General features: G+C 42.9%; 1 long non-coding RNA gene across 1 annotated transcript in view; it reads right to left on the bottom strand.

The window, feature by feature from the left end:
- Positions 1-226: 226 nt before the first annotated feature.
- LOC310691273 overlaps positions 227-24,195 on the bottom strand; it is a 146,872-nt gene continuing 122,903 nt past the window's right edge. Inside the window, exon 5 of the long non-coding RNA XR_014518437.1 lies at positions 227-347. This is a non-coding gene — a long non-coding RNA (uncharacterized lncRNA). The remainder of the gene's footprint in view (positions 348-24,195) is intronic.

Genomic DNA, 24,195 nt, shown 5'->3' with positions numbered 1-24,195 from the left:
AATAAATAAAATAAAATAAAGGGGTTTTATCAGGACGGTGGAGGGTGTGTGTGCCATTGGTGTGCCAGTGGTGGCACTTGTCCTTCTTCTGATAGGAAGTGCTTTGTGTGTGGGGGGGGGGGGTGACAAATAAGGGGGGGTCAAGGAGGGTCAGTTGGTGGAGGAGTGCGAAATCTTCCTCTCTTCATCTGGGGTATAAACATAGGTATGCTGTCTGGGGCTCACTGCAGATTCACTTTTGGTGGGACACATTGGAGCACAGTGGAGCCAGCTTCTTTAAGGCAGGCCACAGGCCTGTCCAATAGGTCGATCGTGATCCATTTGTCGATTGTGGGATGTCTGGCTTCCTAAAAAAAGCTCAACAACAATAATTTGGTCAATCCAATGGGTAGATCACTGCCAGGTTGTTGTTTTTTATAGTGGGAGTAGATCACAATCTCTTGGAAGTTGGACAGCCCTGCTCTAAGAGATCAAGTTTTGATGACTTCAGGAGATCTGGTTACTAGCCAAAGGGGCAAGTATCACAATCCACGGCCAACTCTAGTCTTCTTGCTGCTGCTTTTGTCTGAGCAAATCTGCTTCCACACACATGCAGTTAAATTGTGGTGATTCTTTTTTCAATGGAGACATCATCATCATCATCATCATATACTGGATTCATTTTATGTATTTTGCATATATTGCCACATGGCTTGCAAGGTAGTACAGAAATAGAACCACAAGGGGGAAAAATAGTTTAGGAGTGACAACATTTTGTAATAAAAGTAATACTTCATTTGCATGTGCTAATTAATTTTTACTTTATAACACCAACATTTGGGACTTATTGTCCTTATTACCTAAAATGAATTTGCTTATAATCAGAAACTCAATTCTGAGCAGTCTGAATGAAGGTCACCAATTTTTCTTTAAATTATTAAGGTTAATTATAAAATTAATTAGACCCATTTGTAATGTTGATTAGAAGAATACACCCTATTTTACAGCCAGCAGAGAACTTGGATCTTTAAAAAAGCTTCCCTTCTTACCACCTGCAGTTGGCTTTTGTAAAAAGTCTCATTAAAAACTATTTTGGGTTGGATCTCACGGTCCATAATATCCATCTTAGTGTAACATGATTCATATTGTGCTATGATTTATGATTTATAATTGAAGCTTGATTTCATCTTGATGTTCTCTATTGGCTTGCACTGTTCTGATATAGAAAGAAAATTCTTTAGGTTATTTTAGGGGCTTGTTTCTCATACGAAATAGGAAACATAATCCTATCCTCCGGTTACATTGGCTGGGCAGGATAGCATCCTTCTTTTGACAACCTTCACTGGTGAGAGCCCCAGGGCAGTGGCAGCCAAATTGCACTGATAATAGGGTTGCCTTGCATGTAAAGCAGGAATACTTTATACCTGTCCATGGATTTACAACATCTGCTTCGAAGACAGGGAAAGTTTCACAGCCAAATTTACTTACGTTGTTGGGCCAAGAATTGCCGTTCAACAGGGAAGGTGTTCCTTGTCCAGAGTGAGCAAATTAATCCACATTCCATCAACAAATAGAAGAGTGGTCCTCCTTAGCACTGCCCTATTTCATCACATCCAATTATCATAGAATTATAGAGTTGAAAGGGACACCGAGGGTCATCTAGTCCAACTCCCTGCAATTCAGGAATTTCAGCTAATGCATCCATTACACATGCCCACCCAACCTCTGCTTAAAAACCTCCAAGGAAGGAGAGTCCACCACCTTCTGAAGGAGACTGCTCCACTGTTGAATAGCTCTTACCGTCAGAAAGTTCTTCCAGATGTTTAGTGAGAATCTCCTTACTTGTAACTTGAAGTCATTGGTTTGAGTCCTTCTCCCCAGAGCAGGAGAAAGCAAGCTTGTTCTCTCTTCCATGTGACAGCCCTTGAGATATTTGAAGATGGCTACCATATCTCCTCCCAGTCTCCTCTTTTCCAGGCTAAACATACCCAGCTCCACACAACTAGCGACTTCGTGGTAACTGGGGGTGATGACGGCTTACGATTCAGCTTACAAGTGTTCCCCTAAATCTGCTCACCACAAACCATTTGGGTTGCATTCTCAGCTACACGTGAACACACATTTCTTCTTTGTCTTCCTCACTTCCATGAAGTGCATTGATATAAAACACGGAAGGTCTAATCTGACTAATCTGAAGACCAACAAAACTAATGGAGCGAGGAGGAGAGGTTGTCACTAACTTGTACTAAATTGGGGCCAGACAACAGAAGCATGTATTAAGCATTTTAAAAACTGTATCGACATTCCCTGACTTTTAGAAGACATCTGAAGGAACTTTTTGATGTTTTATCGTGTTTTTAATATTATTTTGGGAGTCACCCAGAGTGGCTGGGGAAACCCAGCCAGATGGGCAGGGTATAAATAAATTATTATTATTATTATTATTATTATTATTATTATTATTATTATTATTATTATAAAATCCTTGCATGCTTCCAGAGCTCCCACACATAAGAGGAAGGACATGACATTTACACATGGTTGCTCTTCTCCTTGCTAGATTGCATCACCTTAAGTGCTGCCATCTATGGAAACATTATCTGCAGAACGTTTGCAGAAGTCTAACAAACATTTTTTGGGTGTCTCTCTGTGTGTGGAAATCCTAAGAGGTGGTGAAACCCCCCAAACAGTCCAATGAAGACTGCATACAATCGACAACCATAGAATGTTGGCTGTCCATTGGAAGGAGAAAAATGGAGCACTAAGGGGGGTGGGGGGGAGGCTAGAATAGAATTTCCTGGAAGACAGCATGGTGGATGGACTGTCACCATGAAAAGGAACACTGCACAACACACCATTTTATTGCAAGATAATAGAATATTCTTGTATTAACTTACAAGGCCCATAACAACTTGGGCCCAGGATACATCAGAGACCACTTGAGTCCTTATATTCCTGCCTGGTTACTGAAGTCTGAAGTGATGCTGGTTACTGAAGTACTGTAAGTGATCCCACACGGCTTAAATGCGGCATCTGTTCAGTACTGTGGGTCCAATTTTACGGCCGTCCCTTCCAGTTGAGGTCAGACAGGCACTCTCCCTCTTGAACTTTGGTAAGTACTGAAGACTTCCTCCTCCTCCTCCATCAGAGAGATTCAAACCAAAGTTCTTCACTCTCATTTACGAGTCAGAATAAAACTTGCCCAGGGACTTCTAGGCAGATGTTCCATGACTCTTTGTCCGCAAACATTTCTCTCCACTTCCTAATCCTCTCTATTCATATTGGAAATCCTCTTTCTTCACGTTTGTGTCACAGCCAAGAGTGCTAGTTGAACTAATATCAACAATTCCTTTAGGATATGTTAAAGAATTAAAAATAGACTCAAGTTAAGCCACTAGTTACATTCCCTTGCTTTAGAGAAATGTAAATGCGGTACATGGTTTGCCAGCAATTCTATAACGTTCTTGTGCAGCCGCCGCCTTCTTCTTCTCTTCCTGTTAAATCTTTGGAGTCATTCTGATGCTGTTCTTTCCCATTCCCTCGCCAAAAGATTTAGCATTCTCTTTGTTGTTGGTTTTGCATTTGTGTTGTGGATTAGGATTGCCAGATTTCAAAAGGTCAATTTCTGTAGACAAGGAGCTTTGGGAAGGAAAGGTTCATGGGCAACAACCCATCAGGCTTTGACTGTGACTCAGAACCAAAGAGCACAGCTGAAGGCAACCCAAACGCATTATCTGCCCAGCGTGTATATTGGATTGAAGACGTAACAGCGGTGTGGTCATTCCCAACATGTCCAGGAAGAAGACTCCAGAGAGAGAAATGCATGATGAAAATGTCCTATTTATTAAACTGTGATGGCCTGGGAATCTGATTCAGAGGCTGAACCTGAGGAATCCCAGCCTGCACAGGAATCCCCGCCTCCAGGGCCGGCTGAGCCGGGGCAGGTGCTTGAACCTGAAGGGCCCTCACGTGTGCCACATCCTCAGGAGCAGACACCAGCTGAATCCGCTCTGGCTCCGGAGGTGATGGAGGACCCATTGCCTGCAGGTGCTCCTCTCCCAGCTCTGTCAGGGGAAAGTGAGGTTGCCTCTGGGTCCGGTAACCCTCCAGCCTCTCCTGAGCTGCAGAGGCTCAGGGCAGAGAGGCGGAGGGAACTAAGTTCTCGCAGGAGGAGGGCTCGCCTCCAGGCCAGGAGAGGTGAGTCACCTGTGGGCCGGGCCCGCCCCAGGCCTCAGAGGAGATAAAGGCCAGCCCGTCCAGTCCCAGGTTGCGGGAGCAACATCGTTGGTCACCTGTTCCTGCCGGCACCCTGTCCTGCATTCTGCCTATCACAATAGGTCAGTGTGTCTGGCTGTTAAACAGAAGGTTGATGGTTTGAAACCACTCAGGGATGGTTGTGGGCAGGAATCCTGAATTGCAAGGGGTTGGACTAGATGACCCTCAGGACCCCTTCCAGCTATGATTCTGTGATAACTAACCAAATTGTGAAAGAATGGGCAGGTGACTTCGAATTAACATCTAGAAATGAACCATCCCTCTAGTCCTCTAGGCATGTTTACGGCTGTATTATGTGGCTCTCCAGTCAATGTTGTTGTTGTTTAGTCGTTTAGTTGTGTCCGACTCTTCGTGACCCCATAGACCAGAGCACGCCAGGCACTCCTGTCTTCCACTGCCTCCCACAGTTGGTCAAACTCATGTTTGTAGCTTCGAGCACACTATCCAACCATCTTGTCCTCTGTCATCCCCTTCTCCTTGTGCCCTCCATTTTCCCCAATATCAGGGTCTTTTCCAGGAAGTCTTCTCTTCTCATGAGGTGGCCAAAGTATTGGAGTCTCAGCTTCACGATCTGTCCTTCCAGTGAGCACTCAGGACTGATTTCCTTCAGAATGGATAGGTTTGATCTTCTTGCAGTCCATGGGACTCTCAAGAGTCTCCTCCAGCACCATAATTCAAAAGCATCAATTCTTTGGCGATCAGCCTTCTTAATGGTCCAGCTTTCACTTCCATACATCACTACTGGAAAAACCCATAGCTTTTACTATACGGCCCTTTGTTGGCAAGGTGATGCCCAGTCAATAACTGGGTGAAAATTCTCCCTTCTTGCTAAGTAAGCCTTGGTGTGTGAACACAACATGCACACTCAGTTTCCACTGTGCAGAATCCACCAAGCTATGCACACCAGGTCCAAATGCCCCCCCTCCCCAAGGATCCCCCAAGCTGAAGATAATGGAAAGTGATTCAAGAGTATCCTCAAAACCCATAATGCCTGAGAGTGCCTGTCAATTAAGTTCTTACATTTCTTTACCTTCCTGCACTAAATGCCAAGCAGACCAAATAACTCGCATCAAAAGCCAACCAGGGGTTCTCCAAGTAATTCCCATTCAGCCGCCCAAATGCACTAGTGAACACACACTTGGCTCTTCTCATATTTTGGAACTCCCTCCCTAGAAAAGTTAGACTGGCTCCACCCATGTCACAGTTAGAGATCAAAACACAGGTTGAAACTGGTTTGCAGGCCACCATTTGTGCCAACCATGGCTTGCCGTTATGTCTGAATTAAGAAAAATCAGTCTATGGTCCTTGCTCTGCTTCAAAAAATTGCTGAACCATGGGCAGCAGGAGAGAATTTATGAGTGTTGAGCAAACAGGGAAACCGAAATGGAAAAAACTCAAAACCATGGTATGAATGTCTGGACAACCAAACCATGGTGTGGGTTCTTAACCATGGCTAGCAGAAACCATGGTTTGGCACAAAGCTTGAATTAAGCAAACAGGTCTATTTAAACAGAAATTTAGTCCATGGTCAGAGCTGGGGAGACAGAGTGGAGTCTAAGCTTTAGGGAGCCTCATTGGGGTAAAGTTATAAGGCATAACAGAAGGAGCTCAATGTTGAGTTCTCTGTAACATGAAGCGAATGTACTCTGTGGCCTGATATCACCAGGTTGTGTTTCTCCCTACCTTCATCAGACAGAAGCCAATTATGTGGAACAGGAGTGGAGAAACACACAGCCTGGTGGCATCCAAACACGGAATAAGCTTTGACTGCATATTACAGAGGGGCAGGATCTGCCCTTCCATCCTGCAATCTCTTCCACTAGCTGCATGATTTCAGTGGTCATGTGTCCCAGTCATTCCACACTGGAATTCATCATTGAACCTCATTCACAGCTACCAGACAGCCCTGTGCATGAGCTTCTATCCCCCGTGGACTGGGCACAGGAAAGGTGCCACACCCTAACAGGCACTTAACAAAATGGCCTGCAGGCATTTCCCTTTGCCACACAAATGAAGCACAGTTGTGATTTTCATTTTTTGAGTTAAACAAGACTTTCAGAGTAAGGATATCCTGTTCCAAAAGTCAGCTAGAAGGTCGTTAGCTGGATTGCAGCTGGGAAAGACGTAAGGGAGGGACAAATGTCCTCAATTTTGCATGGCAGAATGGAAGTCATATGGCTATATCGCCAGATAGGTCCTTAGCACAATGGCTCCTAAGGTGAACAAATGATGATAATAGCTATCAGCTCATGATGTGCAGTCAATTAGTGCAGGTTTGCATGTTAAGTAAGACTGTCCACTTCTGCCAGAATGGCCAACTCATGGAGTGATTGGGATATTTGTAACTGGAATGGATTAGCGAAGTTGACAGGTGTGTTTTCTTTCTCTTTTTCTAAAAAATTGGTTCTTGGCATCTAAAAAAAATATCTTGTGAATATACTGTTTTCCCTGTCTTTCATATTCTTCCTCATGTACAAGGGGAAAGCTTTTGCTGCATAGTTAAAAAAAATAATCAGGGGATTATTAGGTTATAAAGAAGTGACGTAATAGGGACTGTTCATTTGCTGAATTTTAATCAGGTTTCAGGCAAAAGTTAACTCTTGAGAATCTCAGTTTGGGTCTCTTCCCCACCTTCTTTGTACATTCTTCTCCTTGAGACTGCCAGTCTGAAAATGTGTGGACAATGTCTTCTCAAGTCGCTGGAATCTTTGACTATAACTTCTAAACAGTGTATTTATGACTGAAGATGCATACTAATAAGCCAGAGGGCTTACTGAATCTCACTAATTAACATAAATTGTCAGCTGTGTGCAGAAAATCCAACCCACAGAAGGTGCTCTGCTTTGCTATCTGGTACTACAGGTGAGGGTACCTGCAGATTTCGCGATATGTGATGACAAATTAAAAATGTGGTTGGAGAACCTTGTTAAGATTGGTATAATCAACGAAATCAACTAGCAGAAGTCAGTGCAACAGCCTTTTCCCTCTCTCTCCTGTGCCCTGCCCAAATTTGCTGCAGAGGGTTGAGAGAACTCCTAGAACAGACCCAGGTGTAAAAACAACAACAACAACAACAAACTATTTGTGTATGCTACCACTGCAGCCCGTGTTTCATTAACTCCCAAATGGAAAACGAGTGAAGTCCCAGCCAAAGAAGAATGGCAACTTAAATTGATGGAATACGAGCAGCTTGCAGATTTAACATATAGAGAGAACAAGAAGAATGCACATTTAAAGTAGACTGGAAAATGTTTACTGAATATATAGGTGAAAATTATGTTTATTTAAAAACGCTGGTAGCATTAAGTTAAATTCATCAGTGTAAATAAGTTTTGATGGATGTAACAATGGATTACTGCATGGTTTGGTTCATGTAAAATATGCAGGGATGTATGGTGGTGCTGTGGTCTAAACCACTGAGCCTAGCGCTTGCCAATCAGAAGGTCGGCAGTTCGAATCCCTGTGATGGGGTGAGCTCCCGTTGCTCGGTCCCAGCTCCTGCCAGTTTGAAAGTGCGTCAAAGTGCAAGTAGATAAATAGGTACCACTCTGGCGGGAAGGTAAACGGCGTTTCCGTGCACTGTACTGGTTTCACCAGAAGCAGCTTAGTCATGCTGGCCATATGACCAAGAAAAACTGTCTGCAGACAAACGTCGGCTCCCTCGGCCAGTAAAGCGGGATGAGCGCCACAACCCCAGAATCATTTGCGAATGGACTTTACTGTCAGGGGTCCTTTACCTTTACCTTGATGGTATGCAAAATGTTGGAAGACACAAGATGTCTACCCACCTTGGAAGAATGGCAGATGAAGGTAATAGACTATATGGGATTGGCAGAAATGACTGGCAGAATCCAAGACCAGGGAAAAGAGACGGCGGAAGAAGATTGGAAGAAATTTAAGAACTATCTTAAGAAACATTGTAAAATTAATGACTGTTAGAATGATGTTGGTTTAGAAATTAAGTGGTTTACAGCTGTAATGATTAAGTTAAAAGAAAAGAAAGCTTAAAAACTAAATTAAATTAAGGGTGAGGATTTGCTGAATTAAAATTGGAATACAGAAAGGGGAGGTATGAGGAGGCCGGGGAAGTAAGTTATAAGAAAATAAGGGACTGAAATTATACTTGTTTTTGGTCTGTGTTTTGTTTGTATTACTGTGTTTGTTTGTTTTTATATAATTTGTGAAAATTCAATAAATATCTTTTTTTTAAAAAAAAAGATGGTATGCAAAATGAACCACAGAAAGAGAAGAAGGGAAGTCATTGATTTAAGGTTGTTTAAATGAATATTTTGAAATGTGTATGTATTATATATCTTATGTATTATATGTATTATGAAATGTGTATATATAAAGCAAGAACTCCTAGAACAGCAAGCAGGAAGAGGAGAGAGGAAATCATTCTACAGGGCAATCTGATGGAACAATCTCCATTGTGCTTTGCTGAATACAAACCTATGTATCTGTATTCTTTACACCAGGCAGAAAAACTGCTGTTTGTTTTGTGGATGAGGATCCTTTATTAAACTATTGACCAGCTGGAGAAAAAGTTAACAGCTTCCAGTCTTGGATCTGAATGGGTTTTGCTCTGAGCCAGCTCCAGCCCTGGTGTCTCAGTCCTGCCAGATTTTTCGGTCAGAAATTCTTACAAGAGGAATTTCAACATGATTGGGTTTTGATCAGAAATCCTTGCACATGCTGTGCTTTTCAACAAATTGACTGAATGGATTGCTTAAAAAACGGAGAGCTCTTTTAATCAAGCTAAAAGCTATTTTTATACCAGATGTGGAAACAATCTATTCCTGCGCGATTGTTTCTGGAACATGCACATCATCAATGCGACTTAGGCAGACTATCTGTATGGAGGAATAATGTTCCGAGACAAAGAGCCTCTATTTGGAATTTTTGGGTGTCCAGCAGTAAGTCCAAATCCTTTGGTTCCAAGTGTTCCTCCTGATTTGGCATGAGGGTATGGGAAACATCAGGTCAATAACATACACATAGCGACGATGGGGAATCTGTATCCCTCCAGTTGTAGTTTGACTACACTTCCCATCATCCCTGACCATTGCCCATGCTAGCTAAGGCTGATGGGAGCTAGAGTCCAACAATCTCTGGAAGGACTCGGGTTTCCCACCCCTTTTAAAGGTAAAGGGACCCCTGACCATTAGGTCCAGTCTTGACCGACTCTGGAGTTGCGTGCTCATCTCGCTTTATTGGCCGTGGGAGCCGGCGTACAGCTTCCGGGTCATGTGGCCAGCATGACTAAGCCGCTTCTGGTGAACCAGAGCAGCGCACGGAAACGCCGTTTGCCTTCCCGCCGGAGTGGTACCTATTTATCTACTTGCACTTTGACGTGCTTTCGAACTGCTAGGTGGGCAGGAGCAGGGACCGAGCAACGGGAGCTCACCCCGTCATGGGGATTCGAACTGCCGACCTTCTGACTGGTAAGTCCTAGGCTCTGTGGTTTAACCCACAGTGCCCCCCGTATTATGTAATGTAAATATGCACGTATACTTGCACATCTACTGAGACCTTGAGCATGGCAGAAGAATATGAGCACCCTACCATGTCAAACCCTGGCTCACATTAGGATATGTAACAGTCCAAGAGCTAGACCAGGTTTTATTTACCCTTGATTCCCAAAAGAAAATGGGACACTTTTTTTCTAAGGCCTGTGTATACATGTCAACAATGCAGGTTCTGTATGCTCTTCAGGAAAAAATGTAAATTTCCACAAAATCTATTTACAGAAAAGTCAATAAAAAATAACAGTGGTGCCTCGCAAGACGAAAAGAATCCGTTCTGTGTTTCTCTTTGTTTAGCGGTTTTTTCGTCTTGCGAAGCAAGCCCATTGACGGATTAGCGGATTAGCGCTATTAGCGGCTTTTAGCGGCTTATCTGCTGATCGGATCAGCTGATAAGCAGCTTAGCGGCTTAGAAAAAGGGGGGGAGGGGAAAAAACCAGCAGAAACTCGCAAGACATTGTCGTCTTGCGAAGCAAACCCATAGGAGATTCGTTTTGCAAAGCACCTTCAAAACAGAAAACTCTTTCGTCTAGCGTGTTTTACGTCTTGCGAGGCATTCGTCTTGCAGGGCACCACTGTATGGAAAAGAACACACAAAAGGGATGGCTTGAAAAAAAGAAACGAAACGAAACGCGAACATGGCAAATCCAGTGTTGCCCTTGCAGCAATTACTGGGAGGGGTTGGCTAGAGGCAGATGAGGCAGCAAAGGTGGCTAAATCAGTTCTCCTCCACACCCCGAATGTCCAGAGCTCACCAATTCCTTTACAACATCATTGCAGAAGGGTCTGTAGTGTATATACTATACTATGCCTACAAATTTCATTCAATTCTGCTCAAAAGTTTTTTTTAAAGTTATTGATGCCCTCCTTTTGCAAACAAACACAGAACCATTTAGTGCTTGTTGCACAAATCCCTTTCACCTATTTGTCTGAAATAAGACAGACTTAACCCGCACCCCCAGAACGAGCTGCTACACCTGCAAACTTAAATCTAACTCTGAGAACAAAGGTAAAAGTTACATGCAGTTGATTGTTTTCCACCGTAGTCCCAATCTTTGCTGATTGGTGCACGAGGATTCAGTGGTTCTAAGGTCTGAGCTTCCTTTTGCAAATAAGTGGAGTTTGTGGTGTCTTTATGATATATGGTTTATTTACACATATATGCAACCTGAAGTACACAAAGGAGGAAGTTCAAAGCATCACATCCCAAGGGATTTCTGGTCCTCTTTTAGGGATAGCAGCATCCTTCCCTTGCAGCTTAGCCTTTTCCGAGACCGGTCACATCCCACCTGTCCTAACCTTGCTAACCTAAGCTCTGGTCTTTTGTAACACAGAGAGTAACGCTCACCTGCGTTCTCACACTTTGTTCTTTGATGCTTTGTTGTGCTAATGGATCATTACCACCAGGGTAATACCTCCAAGGAAATTAGCTTTTACACGTGTCGATTGCCTAGGATTAAAGAGAGTGGCTGATACACAATTTAGGAAGTTTGCCTAGGTTAATTACCTCTTCACATATGCTAATTCCAGGGGATTAACAGCAGCTAACACGCATTTTAAATACACATGAGTCTGGCTATTGCCTCCAAGGAAATTAGCTTTGACACCTCCAATCCTTAATTAAATTCTGGCACTAACTTGATCAAGCATTTAGGATGTCTTGCACCCCCAGATTTGTAACAAAATCATATAGCCATTAGGAAAGATATCCAAAGCTTTGGAAAAGTGAGGTTTTGCCTCAGATTTGAACCAATTCCTGATGTCAGTCCAAAGCTCTGAGGCAGCTCACAATCTGAAGCATCAAATTGGGTTTCTAGCTGTGCACACAGCATATATTTACACAGAGTTCTTTTTCTAGAAAAAGAGGTGCCGGAAATCACCATGTATTGTTGTCAGAACTGTTCTCTGATAATGGCAATGGCACCCACCTGAGAGGTACCGGAACTGAGCTCCAGTGAGTTCCAGCTGAAAAACAGCTGTGTGTGTGTGTGTGTGTGTGTGTGTGTGTGTGTTGACATTCTTATGATACTGTATTCTGTGCTTCAACCCTTATTATACTTGTGTGAAATTTTAGAATGAGATAAATATTAGTAGGAGATAAAATGCACCCCTCTGCAGCTGGGTTGTCAGAAGCATAAGACTACTAACTAACTAACTAACTAACTAACTAACTAACTAACTAACTAACTAACTAACTAACTAAGTCTGTTCCATCACAGGTGCCATCCAGTACTTTTCTGAACATTCAGCTACCATCACCAGCCCCATGAGAACACCTTATATATTTTTGCCACAAAAAAACAGTAATTTTCAGTCTAAGAAAAATCCATTCTGAGTTTCTTGCACTGGATCACAAACTTTTAACCCACCTGTCAACACCGTTAGAAATTTTCTTCAGAGAATGACGGACGCTTTGTGCGAGCACCAGATATTTTGTAAAAATCTGCATTCCACGTTTGGATATGGAAATGTCTGAGGTAGTTTCTCCTAACAGTTAAGGGGGGGGGGGAGAGAGAGAGAGAGAGAGAGAGAGAAACCACCCAAACAAAACGAAGCCATAAAGTGACAAATTGAAATTGTGTGCACTTGCTTTATGCAGAGCCAAGAATTATCTTAAAGTACTGCGACAGCTTGCTAATGTAGCACTGCATTTCACTAAACACCAACAGTAAACAGATTTATGCAATCCCTTATGAACTGCCAGGTGGATGAGGAGTTGTTCTGAAAGTGCTGTACCTCATTTACTGCTTCCCTCTCCACAGGCTGTTCGAAACACACCACGCAATCTAGCCAAAGTCACATCCTTCTGAGTCCCATTGCCTTCAATGGCAAACTTAAGCATGTGCTTGGATTTCTCCCCATTGAAATTGATGGGACTTACAAGAGTATAGCTCGGGCTGGAATGCGCTCAATGTTTGTGCAGCCCATCGATTTTTCCAGTGCCAAACATAAGGCAGCTCAGTCTATTTTCCAGGGCTATAGTTGCCGTGATTGGACAGGGCTCTCTGGGTCTTTTCCAGTCCTGCAACCTTAACTTGACCATTTAACTGAAGATGGATGGGATTGAATTTGGGAACTTCTGCAAGCACAGTGCGTGTTCCATCATAGAAGGACCTGCCTTCTTCTACTGAATAATGTTGGATCAAAGGATAAGCAGGCACTGTTGCAGACGTGAATATCAATTTAAGACAAACTCCCAGAGCATGCCCAGTCCTTGTTGGACTGGCTTTTCTCCTCCTTAGTTTTGTGTATTTTTTGGTACTTCTGCAAGTGTCCTATGCTGTTGTGGGTTGTATAGGTTAAGAATAATGCCTTGAACTTGGCCAGGTAACAGAAAAGTAGGGTTCATGCTGCCCTACTGAGAGGCAAGGCAACTATGTGCTTTTGAGGAAAATATTAGTCACCATGGGTTACTTTGGACAGAAGCTTAAAAGAAGACTCAGGAGATAATGTGCACATGATGGCTGCTGTCTTCACACCTCAGGGGATTATTTGAACAAAGGAGATGTGTGCTATGCCTCAGTTTTGAGGGGGGGGGGGAATGTGCTGTTTTGTATCTCTCTTATCAGGATCTCCTTTACCTAGGAAGAAACCTTTATTTATTTTTTATGTGAAGGAATGCAGTGAAATGAAAAGCACGAGAAGTGATGTGGGGAGGGATGCTAGTCGTTCAGAGTACATTTCCTAAGAAAAATGCCTCATGTTCTTTACTGACTGCATTCTGTTTTCCCTGATTGTAAGAACATTTTGGGGGAAATATCCCGATGCAGACCACTTTGCATAGCCTCTAGAAAACATAATAAAGGTGTAAGGAAGCGCAAACTGTCAGGCTGAGGCAGTCATTCTCACTTCAAAACATTAAGGTTGATCTAAAAGTTATTTTAGCAAATCTTTTCGGTTAAGATTTGGAGACCACAGGGGTGTGTGAGAAAGATGCTCAGAAACCACCCCATGTCATTTTTAAAATTTCCATTGCTCCCTGTTTCCAGGTCTTGGCAACAGGGATAATGATGCCCTTGATGTAATATATGCCCTTTTAAGATAAATGGCTCTGAGGCCACTTCCTGAAGAGCTGATTCCGAGGTGTTGCCTGGGTGGATAAGTTATCACTACTCTCTGCAGGCCCCCAGGCCTCATCAAGAATAAAGTTTAATTTACCATTAGCTCAACTCGTAGTATGTTCAGACTTATGCAGCAGAAGACAATGCACCTAGGAATCTTTGTAGTTGATGGCTGCCATTTTGCTTCTCAGGAGGACACACAGTGAGAGTAAGGAGCAGGGCCCTCTCTCTGATTTGCTGCCTGGTGATATTATGTCATCTTTCATGCAAATCAGTGTGAAATCTGATTGGCTTCATGGAGATTCTGCCACATTACCATCTTTTTAAAATGCTCTATTATAGCAGTTCTTAATCTGTAAAGTCAATGCCTCAGAATCAAGTTCATTTTTTATTTTTCTCATTTGTTCAGTTTATTTTTGCTTCAGTCAAAAAGTTGTGGCAACTACTCTTAAAAATATATCAGATCACCCTATTGCACAAAGCATATTGGTCTGGATTCAACCTTTCAGTTACTGTACTCAGACTAGACCTATGGAAATTAATGAACACAATTAAATTACAGCCATTAATTTCAGTAAACGGGCTCAATTAATTTCTCAGGCAACCAACTATACATATATGGAATATGTTATCATGATCACTGCAGATGGTGACAGCAGTCACGAAATTAAAAGACCCCTGCTTCTTGGGAGGAAAGCAATGACAAACCTAGAAAGCATCTTAAAAAGCAGAGACATCACCTTCCCAACAAAGGTCCGTATAGTTAAAGCTATGGTTTTCCCAGTAGTGATGTATGGAAGTGAGAGCTGGACCATAAAGAAGGCTGATCGCCGAAGAATGAATGCTTTTGAATTATGGTGCTGGAGGAGACTCTTGAGAGTCCCATGGACTGCAAGAAGATCAAACCTATCCATTCTTAAGGAAATCAGCCCTGAGTGCTCACTGGAAGGACAGATCCTGACGCTGAGGCCCCAATACTTTGGCCACCTCATGAGAAGAGAAGACTCCCTGGGAAAGACCCTGGTGTTGGGAAAATGGAGGGCACAAGGAGAAGGGGACGACAGAGGACGAGATGGTTGGACAGTGTTCTCGAAGCTACAAACATGAGTTTGACCAAATTGTGGGAGGCAGTGGAAGACAGGAGTACCTGGCATGCTCTGGTCCATGGGGTCACGAAGAGTCAGACATGACTAAACGACTAAACAACAACAATGTTCACTGCACATGTGGCAAAAAGATGCATACATTTTCCCCATGCGGTTTTTCAGTGTCCATTTTATGCCATTTCTATTTTACGGTATATAGCATTGGGGAATTCAAAGTATTTTGCTCTCCTATATGATGAGCCTGGACCACTGACAGTTTCAGCAGAGTAATGACCTTCAAACATACTGTACAACATTTGTAGTGAAACAGATGGGAAACATACCGGGCAGGCGCTTTTCCAAACAGCAATGCAGTTAGATGTTCCCATCAAGTCCTAGTTATAAACATTGCCTCTTCCTCACATATTATAGCATGTGCCAGCACTATTGGTGAACCAGAACAATTTTTTTTTCAGTGAGTTAAACCAAACTATCCCTGAGATATTTAAAGAAGCCAGAAGTGGGAGGTGAAACTGGATGCCAAAGGTTTCTTGCTGATGTCAAAAGAGTTAGCAAGTACTGAAGTGCAAATTACTTTAAAGCTCAGCTCGTTCTTGTTTATAATATGAAACAGGGCTGTTAATGGAAGGAAAGGAAAATAATTTTTAGAATCATTGCAAAAAATCCACTTTTGAATCTTCCTCATAAATAGTATTGATTAGGACCAGGGATCAGCGAGGTTTACCTCGCCTGGGCCGGTTCCCTCCAGCAGAGATCCCTCTGTGGGCCGGATTGTGCCCACGATTTCCGGTGCCTGCGTCTGCACAGACACGATTCCCGGCACCACAGAAGTGAGTCCCAGTGCTGCGTTGCACCGGTTTAGCACCGACCATGGGGACTCGCCGAGCGGGCGGCTCAGTTCGGGGGTGGCTCATGGGCCGGTTAAACGACCCCCGTAGGCCACTTGTGGCCCATGGGCCTTAGGTTGCCTACCCCTGATTAAGACACACCATGTAGCTAGATGAACGATTCAAGCAGTGGAGACGAAGATGCCTCCTTCCCCTTTCAAGTTCAGATGGCTGCATGGAGAGTACCCAGACCTACATGACCAAGGCTGCATTCACATGGCCGTTTATTCAATTTCTCTGATGCTTCCCTGACCATTAATTCTTGTACTATATTTGAATTTTCACATGGCATAAAAGCCACTGTTGGAAGTTTAGTGGAATATGGCTCAACTGCTCATTTCCAGTTACAGTGGTACCTCTGGTTAAGTACTTAATTCGTTCCAGAGGTCTGTTCTTAACCTGAAACTGTTCTTAACCTGAAGCACCACTTTAGCTAATGGGGCCTCCTGCTGCTGCCACGCTGACGGAGCACGATTTCTGTTCTCATCCTGAAGCAAAGTTCTTAACCTGAAGCACTATTTCTGGGTTAGCGGAGTCTGTAACCTGAAGCGTATGTAACCTGAAGCGTATATAACCCAAGGTACCACTGTATTTGATTCCAGAAACGATCCATTTGCAGCCGCATTAAGCCAGAAAAATCACAGGTATAAAGTGACAAAATTTGGGGTATTATATTGGCATACAGTTCTTCCCTGCCATTTTCATGTGCAGAAGCAAGCATTTGCAGAAAAGGTGGAGGAGGAACAGGACTGCCCAATGACGTTTGTTTTTTCCCCTATAATTTTTATTACATTTTCTGTTTTACATTTTGGAATATTCATTTGAACAACCGTAACATATCAGTGACTTCCCTTCTTCTCTTTCCATGGTTCATTTTGCATAACATAAGTTCCTGCATATTTTATAGAAACCGAACCATTCAGTATTCCATTATTGCATCCATCAAAACTTATTTACATTGTTGAATTTATCTTAATGCTGCCCACGTTTTCAAATGTACACAATTCCTCCCCATATATTCAATAAATGTTTTCCAATCTTCTTTAAACGTATTCTCTTCTTGTTCTCTTATTCTATATGTTAGGTCCACAAGCCGCGCATATTCCATCTTTTTATGTTGCCATTCTTCTTTAGTCGGGACTTCACTTGTTCTCCATTTTGGAGACATAGGCCACAGTATTGGCATTCATAAATTTAAAAAATCGACACCTGGGAATTTACGTCTGAATTATCCCCAACAAAAAAGGACTCTGGGTTTTTGGGGTTTTTTTTGGAAATCCCCCCCCCATCCATTCAATTATATTTACTGTTGTGTCACACCATGCCGACTGGTGTGAGTGAAATTTAGCATGACATGTCTATATATCAGTCAAAAAGCCACAGTTCTATAGCACTGGAATACTGCCATGTGAAAAGAACATTAAAAATGAGACATAAGTGCTAGCATTATCTTCTGGAAAAGTAACACAATACCCCATATGTCTGAATGCACCCTAGGGCTCTGTACATGTTATCATTTACTCTGGCGCTGGTGTGCTCACATATCCACCAACATTTCTCCAGTGACAATAGGGACGTCCTATTCCATACCCTCCAACATTTCTCTAATGAAACTCCTTGAACAGTTCCCCATTGTAAAGAGGGACGTCACTTCTGGGGCCCCTCCAGGCCCTGAAACTTAAGCTTTATTAGTTTTATAGTAGATTTCCTGGTCCTGAATGGGGTAACTGTGCCCCTGAAGGATCAGGTGCACAGCTCGGGAGTCATTTTGGTCTTGCAGCTGTCTGTGGAGCAGCAGGTCAATTCTGTATCTGGGGCAGCTGTTTACCAGCTCCATCTGGTACGCAGGCTGAGACCCTATCTGCCCGTGGACTGTCTCACCAGATTGGTGCATGCTCTGGTTATCTCTCGCTTGGACTACTGCGATGCGCTCTATGTGTGGCTACCTTTGAAGGTGACCCGGAAACTACAACTAATCCAGAATGCGGCAGCTAGACTGGTGACTGGGAGCGGCCGCCAAGACCATATAACATCGGTCTTGAAAGACCTACATTGGCTCCCAGTACGTTTCCGAGCACAATTCAAAGTGCTGGTGCTGACCTTGAAAGCCCTAAACGGCCTCGGTCCAGTATATCTGAAGGAGCGTCTCCACCCCCATCATTCTACCCAGACACTGAGGTCCAGCGCCGAGGGCCATCTGGTGGCTTTCCTCACTGTGAGAAGCCAAGTTACAGGGAACCAGGCAGAGGGCCTTCTCGGTAGTGGTGCCTGCCCCGTGGAACGCCCTCCCACCAGATGTCAAAGAGAACAACAACTACCAGACTTTTAGAAGACATCTGAAGGCAGCCCTGTTTAGGGAAGCTTTTAATGTTTGATGCATTACTGTATTTAAATATTTTGTTGGAAGCCGCCCAGAGTGGCTGGGGAAGACCAGCCAGATAGGAGGGGTATAAATAATAAATTATAATAATAATAATAATAATATTCACCCTTGCTAGGTAGAAGGACTTGGGGAGGGTGTTAGGCAGGGTTGGTGAGGTGTGTAGCTAGTGGAAGGGACATTGTTCTGGGACAGTCTTGGGGCTCAGATGAAGAGGTCTGGAGAGGCCCATTCAGCCCCATGAGCCTGTGGTTCTCCAGTCTTGCACTAAATGTTCATTTTCCATGTTGACCTAGATTCCAACAGTTCCTGTCTCCCCATGAACTGTATTGCAAAATCAAGCACTGCTTTCTTTTTCTGAGATTATTTTTTTAACGTTGCTAATTGTGGCTATTCTCCAGTGTGCAAATTGCTGTGAGGGAGAAAGGTGAACGCAGCACTGACAAATGACTGTGTAGAAGTTCATCACATAAAGACAGTGAGCCAAAGAAAGTGTGGTGATTATGTGCAGTAGCTCTTGAATATTAAGTTGTGAAAACTGTCCTTTTCCAAGAGCGTTTTGCAGGCATTTTTTTGACAAATTGCTCTGTTTTGGAGTTAGGCTGTTGTTGATGTGTTTGCAGTTTTGTGTGTGTTGGTTTTCAACACACACACACACAGTTTGTGGGTCTAGATTCAGGTAGGTAGCCGTGTTCATCTGACGCAGTCAAAATATATTTAAAAAATAATAAAAAATTGTCCAGTAGCACCTTAGAGACCAACTAAGCTTGTTCTTGGTATAAGATTTCGTGTGCATGCACACTTCTTCAGATACACTGAAACAGAAGTCACCAGACCCTTATATATGGTTCGAGGGTGGGGTGGTTTTTTCTCAGGAGGTTAGTAGGAGATGGGTGATTGACTCAATGGATATGGTAAACCTGTTGATGACTGTTAAGGTAAAGGTAATTAGGTCCCGACGCTAATGACTCTGGGGTTGCGGCGCTCATCTCGCTTTATTGGCCGAGGGAGCTGGCGTGCAGCTTCTGGGTCATGTGGCCAGCATTTGAACCTTCTGATCGGTGGGAGTTGATTGCTTTCCATTTTTAAGTCCGGAATAGAGTAGTTGCTTTGGAAGACGATAATCAGGCATCCATACAACATGACCAGTCCCATGCCATGTGGTGTATTACAGTCCCATCAGAAATGGACCCCTTGATTGTTCTGAATGTTTTGACTTCTGACTCGGGGCAGCAGGCTGACAGGGACTTTCCAGAATGAGAAAGCTGCATCTTCTTTAGCAATAAAAGGAGAGCCTTGAATCCATTGTGTGCTAAACTTCAGACGCAAGGAGGAAACTTGCTGAAAGCAGAGATGTGCCCTTCAAATGCAATCTTTTACTTAATTCCTTCCCAGGTGCCTGTTCTACAGTATTTTATTTCATTATAATCAGAATGGAGTGGGGGAAAGTTTAACTTGCAAAAATTACGCTATGTAAATGACAACCGTTTTCCCCTCTCAAGGTGAAGAAAGGCTTGTGGTAGAGTGGCCTCGTTTCTATGGTAACCCTGCAAAACTTCTGTGTGGTGGGGAAAATGTCATGTTCCAAAAGAGACAAAACTTCATGGACAAGTGGCGCTGTGTCTCCGGATGGGAAATTACGCTTTAAGAAGGGAAAGTTAATTTGCATTTATGTTTCTGGGTTTCATTTTCGACTTTACGGGGCCCTGGCTGCACATTCTTCAGCAGGAACAAAATGATATTCAGCATTGCTGATGAATAATCTAATTCATGATGATGTTTAGGCACCTGTGGCCCATTCTGAGGCTTGCAAGTGAAACATAATGAGCTGTTGCTCATAGATAAAAAATGGTGTAAAATCAACAATAGCTCAATTGGCATGAGTGGAGTTGGCTCACATTTGCACCTGCCTTTCAGAGACCTGATCCAGTCAATAAACCGTTGAGAATTCATGACATGGCTTGCCATTTTAGCGAGTAAAATTTTTACCTTCCCATTCTGTGCTACTTGGATGCCATCAATCACCATTCATAGTAGCCGGCATCACATAGAAGAGCATTTTATGAAGAGCATTATCGTCGTGGTATAGCAAAGAGCATTGTTAATGAAGCATGGAAGAAAGAATAAATTCGTCTAATGGGTATATGTGTCAAATTTCAATTAAGGATAGGTTGGAAAGTGAAAAAGAGAGATGAGCATACAAATTAAACCTTTGACCTTCAGAAGGAAGTTAAGGAAGAAAAAATAGGGAGGAAATGGAACTGTTTTAGGCTTCTGTAAAAATGCTATAGTTTTCATAGATACTATTATGATTTTTCTTTTTCTTTTTAAAAAGGCATTGTATCAGATGTTAACCATACTCAGAGTAAATCCAGTGAAATTAATGGATATCTGCAGGTGGTACATTGGATCCTTGGTCTTGCACACAATTCTGATATCAGAGAACATAATCAAAAGGGAAGACAGCCAAACCAACACTCTGTCTTGAGAAATTGTTTTGGACATACAGTCTTTGCAAACTGAGAGGACATATTGCCTTGGCAATATATCAGGCGGAGGCTAAAATCCCTTCTCCAACAAATGCCCAGCTATTTGCTTCTCCCGTCACTGATCGCAGACATCACCGCCACAGAAGACATGACACACCATAGGGAAAAGGAAGTCCAGTGTGGTGTGATGAGGTGAAATAAGGTGTTAAGTCCTAAACATGGGCTTGTTAGGGCATAGGTGACTACAGCTCCCATGAGACTTAGCCAGCATGGACAATGGCCAAAGATGGAATCCAGCAACACCTCTGACCACAAGTTTGTAACCCCCTGATTCAGGGCAAACTTCACTCTTGTGGCTTATCACCACAACAGCTTTGGGTTTTTGTAAAGCAAACAGTCTAATTTGTCAGCGCCTGAATGATATCGAGCGTCAGAACAACTTGCCCACAAGAAGGAAATTTTGTCCATGGTGTGACTATTTTCCACCTACCCATTTCGACTCCCTGGCACCCTATTTGCATAATCTAGCAATCCTAAAATATAGAAGCGCTTTTACTCTCACATGATTGAATGTATTGACCTCGGCTGTACTTGAGGGACGATTCCAACAGATTCCACATGAAAAAAGCTTATGTCCCTGTGGAGATGGCAGTACCGAATTGGTGGCGCATGCCCTTCTGGCTTGTACTCTTTATAAAGCATTGAGGAATTAGATTATCATCCTTCTTTTATTGTCCATTCTGGGTCACCCAGCCACTGCCACAGTGTCCTTTCTCTTGGCAGATCAAGATGAGCAGGTGACAGCAAAGGTTGCAAGGTTTTTAGCTGGGGAAATTAGGATAAGATCCACTATTTGAGTATTGATAAAAAACCATAAAATGTATTTTATATAATTGACTTTTTATTTCTATTCTTTGTATATTGTTGTTTTATTGCTATGGCTGATCGCTGACACAAATAAAGATTCATTCATTCATTCATTCATTCATTCATTCATTCATTCATTCAGGGCAAAGTGTTTAATTTGTCAAAATAAAAAAAAATCCTTCCAGATGCCTATCTCCCATTCCCACCACCCTTCTGAGTAATACCCATCCCCACCTTCTCACTATATAGAAGGATCTGGCAACTTCGTTTCAGTGTATCTGAAGAAGTGTGCATGCACACGAAAGCTCATACCAAGAACTAACGTAGTTGGTCTTTAAGGTGCTACTGGAAGGAATTTTTTTATTTTGACTATGGCAGACCAACATGGCTACCTATCTGTAACTGTTTAATTTGTGGCAGTCACCCTATTTTGATATCTTTAAAAATATAATTTCTGCAATCTCATGCAAACGTAAGTTTGAGTTTGTTTCACTTTTTAGACTTTCAGGAAAATTTGTTTTTCAACAATCACTTAAAGCATATGTGAGTGTGTGAATCCAAGATCTTCTTCTTAAGCTCTTTATCAATTTCGTGCTGAAGTTCTGCAAAACCTAGACGGTCTCTGGATATTCATTATGACTGGTTACTTAATTTATCAAAGTCAACTTCTGAAAGCTCAGTGGATAACACAGAGTTCTGTTCTTCAAGGTTTAAAGCAAGATGAAAACAATTCTCACCTTTTTTTGCAATATGGAGTGTAGATCTAGTAGGTATTGTTAGGAGGATGTCATGAAATATAGATTAATGGCTGCATTTTCATACGTTTGATGTGCCATTTAACGAAGTGTGAACTCTTTCATATTTGACATCAAAAGGGACGTGCTCGAATTCTTATCTTACACATCAAATGGTTTCTTTGCATTCATGGGTATCATCTGAACTTCCAAATACCTGCTTTTTACAACCTCTGATGTGCATTAAATCACAGATTCAATCATTTGCCAGGATGCAGTTTAAGATAAACTGATGCAATTTAACTCCTGGTCAGGCGTCACTCCATAAAACTTCATTGTCTGTAAGCAGAAAGTAGGGAGAGGGGGGAATGAATTCGTGTAAAAATTTACTGCTAAGTTTGCTAATAATCAAAGAAGAACTAAGGGCTGAGGTCAAATGAAAAGGTGTTTGTGCTTTCAAAAAGGATTGTGCGCTGTGGAAATCCATTCCGCTATTTGGAAGAAACCAGAGACAGCTGCATCATGAGCCCAAATCTCTGAAATTTGGGTCTATGTCTCCCTAACATTGCCACCATCTCCCTTTCCCATAAAAAAATTATGAAGCAATTGTACCTTCAACAATGAGGCCTCACTGTAAACTTTCGTTGCTGACACAGGTGGATACAAGGGCCCATGGGTGATCTCCGTAGTTCCCATGGACTATGATGAATGCAGACACAAAATAACCTGGCATAATTAGGAGAGTTTAACTCTCAGATACTAAATACATTTCACTGAAATGACATGCCCTTCCATATCACAGATATTCGATTTCCCATATCCATCAGTTTAAGTCTAATTAAATCTGTTCATTTAGCTAGGTGAAGGTAAAGACACGGGTGGCGCTGTGGTCTAAACCACTGAGCCTCTTGGGCTTTGCTGATCAGAAGGTTGGAGGTTCAAATCCCTGTGACGGAGTGAGCTCCCGTTGCTCTGTCCCAGCTCCTGCCAGCCGAGCAGTTCAAAAGCATGCCAGTGCAAGTAGATAAATGGGTACTACTGGAGCGGGAAGGTAAATGGTGTTTCCGTGTGCGCTCTGGTTTCTGTCACGGTATCCCGTTGCGCCAGAAGCGGTTTAGTCATGCTGGCCACATGACCCGGAAAGCTGTCTGAGGACAAACACTGGCTCCTTCAGCCTGAAAGTGAGAACCCCATAGTCGCCTTTGACTGGACTTAACTGTCCAGGGATCCTTTAAAGGTGTAGGTAAAGGGACCCCTGACCGTTAGGTCCAGTTGCGAATGACTCTGGGATTGTGGTGTTCATCTCGTTTTACTGGCCAAGGGAGCCGGCGTACAGCTTCTGGGTCATGTGGCCAGCATGACTAAGCCGCTTCTGGCGAACCAGAGCAGCACACGGAAATGCCGTTTACCTTCCCGCCACAGCAGTACCTATTTATCTACTTGCACTTTGACATGCTTTCGAACTGCTAGGTTGGCAGGAGCAGGGACTGAGCAACGGGAGCTCACCCCGTCACGGGGATTCGAACCGCCGACCTTCTGATCGGTAATCCCTAGTTTCTGTGGTTTAGACCACAGCGCCACCCGCGTTTACCTTTACCTTACCTTTATTTAGCTATACTTAGGGCTGCCATACATCTGGATTTCCCCAGACACTACTGGGATTTCAAAAGCAGAAATGATGTCCGTGGGTGGGGGTTTCTGAAATGTGGTGCTTTGTCCTGTATCTTAGGGAAGTCAATTGAAAAATTGTGTTTGTTCGGTCTTTTGGTTTTTACTTTTTGAAATATGGCAACCCTACTATACTTATTTCCTATTATTTACTGAACTAGCTGTACTTATTTACCATTACCTGAATTCCAAAAGTGATACTTAAAGCTTATCATAACAGCATC

The sequence above is a fragment of the Podarcis liolepis genome, assembly GCF_965112155.1.
Source record: "Podarcis liolepis genome assembly, chromosome: 1".
NCBI lineage: Eukaryota > Metazoa > Chordata > Lepidosauria > Squamata > Lacertidae > Podarcis > Podarcis liolepis.
The sequence above is the reverse complement of the archived record's forward strand: the minus strand, read 5'-3'. Positions and strand labels throughout refer to the sequence as shown.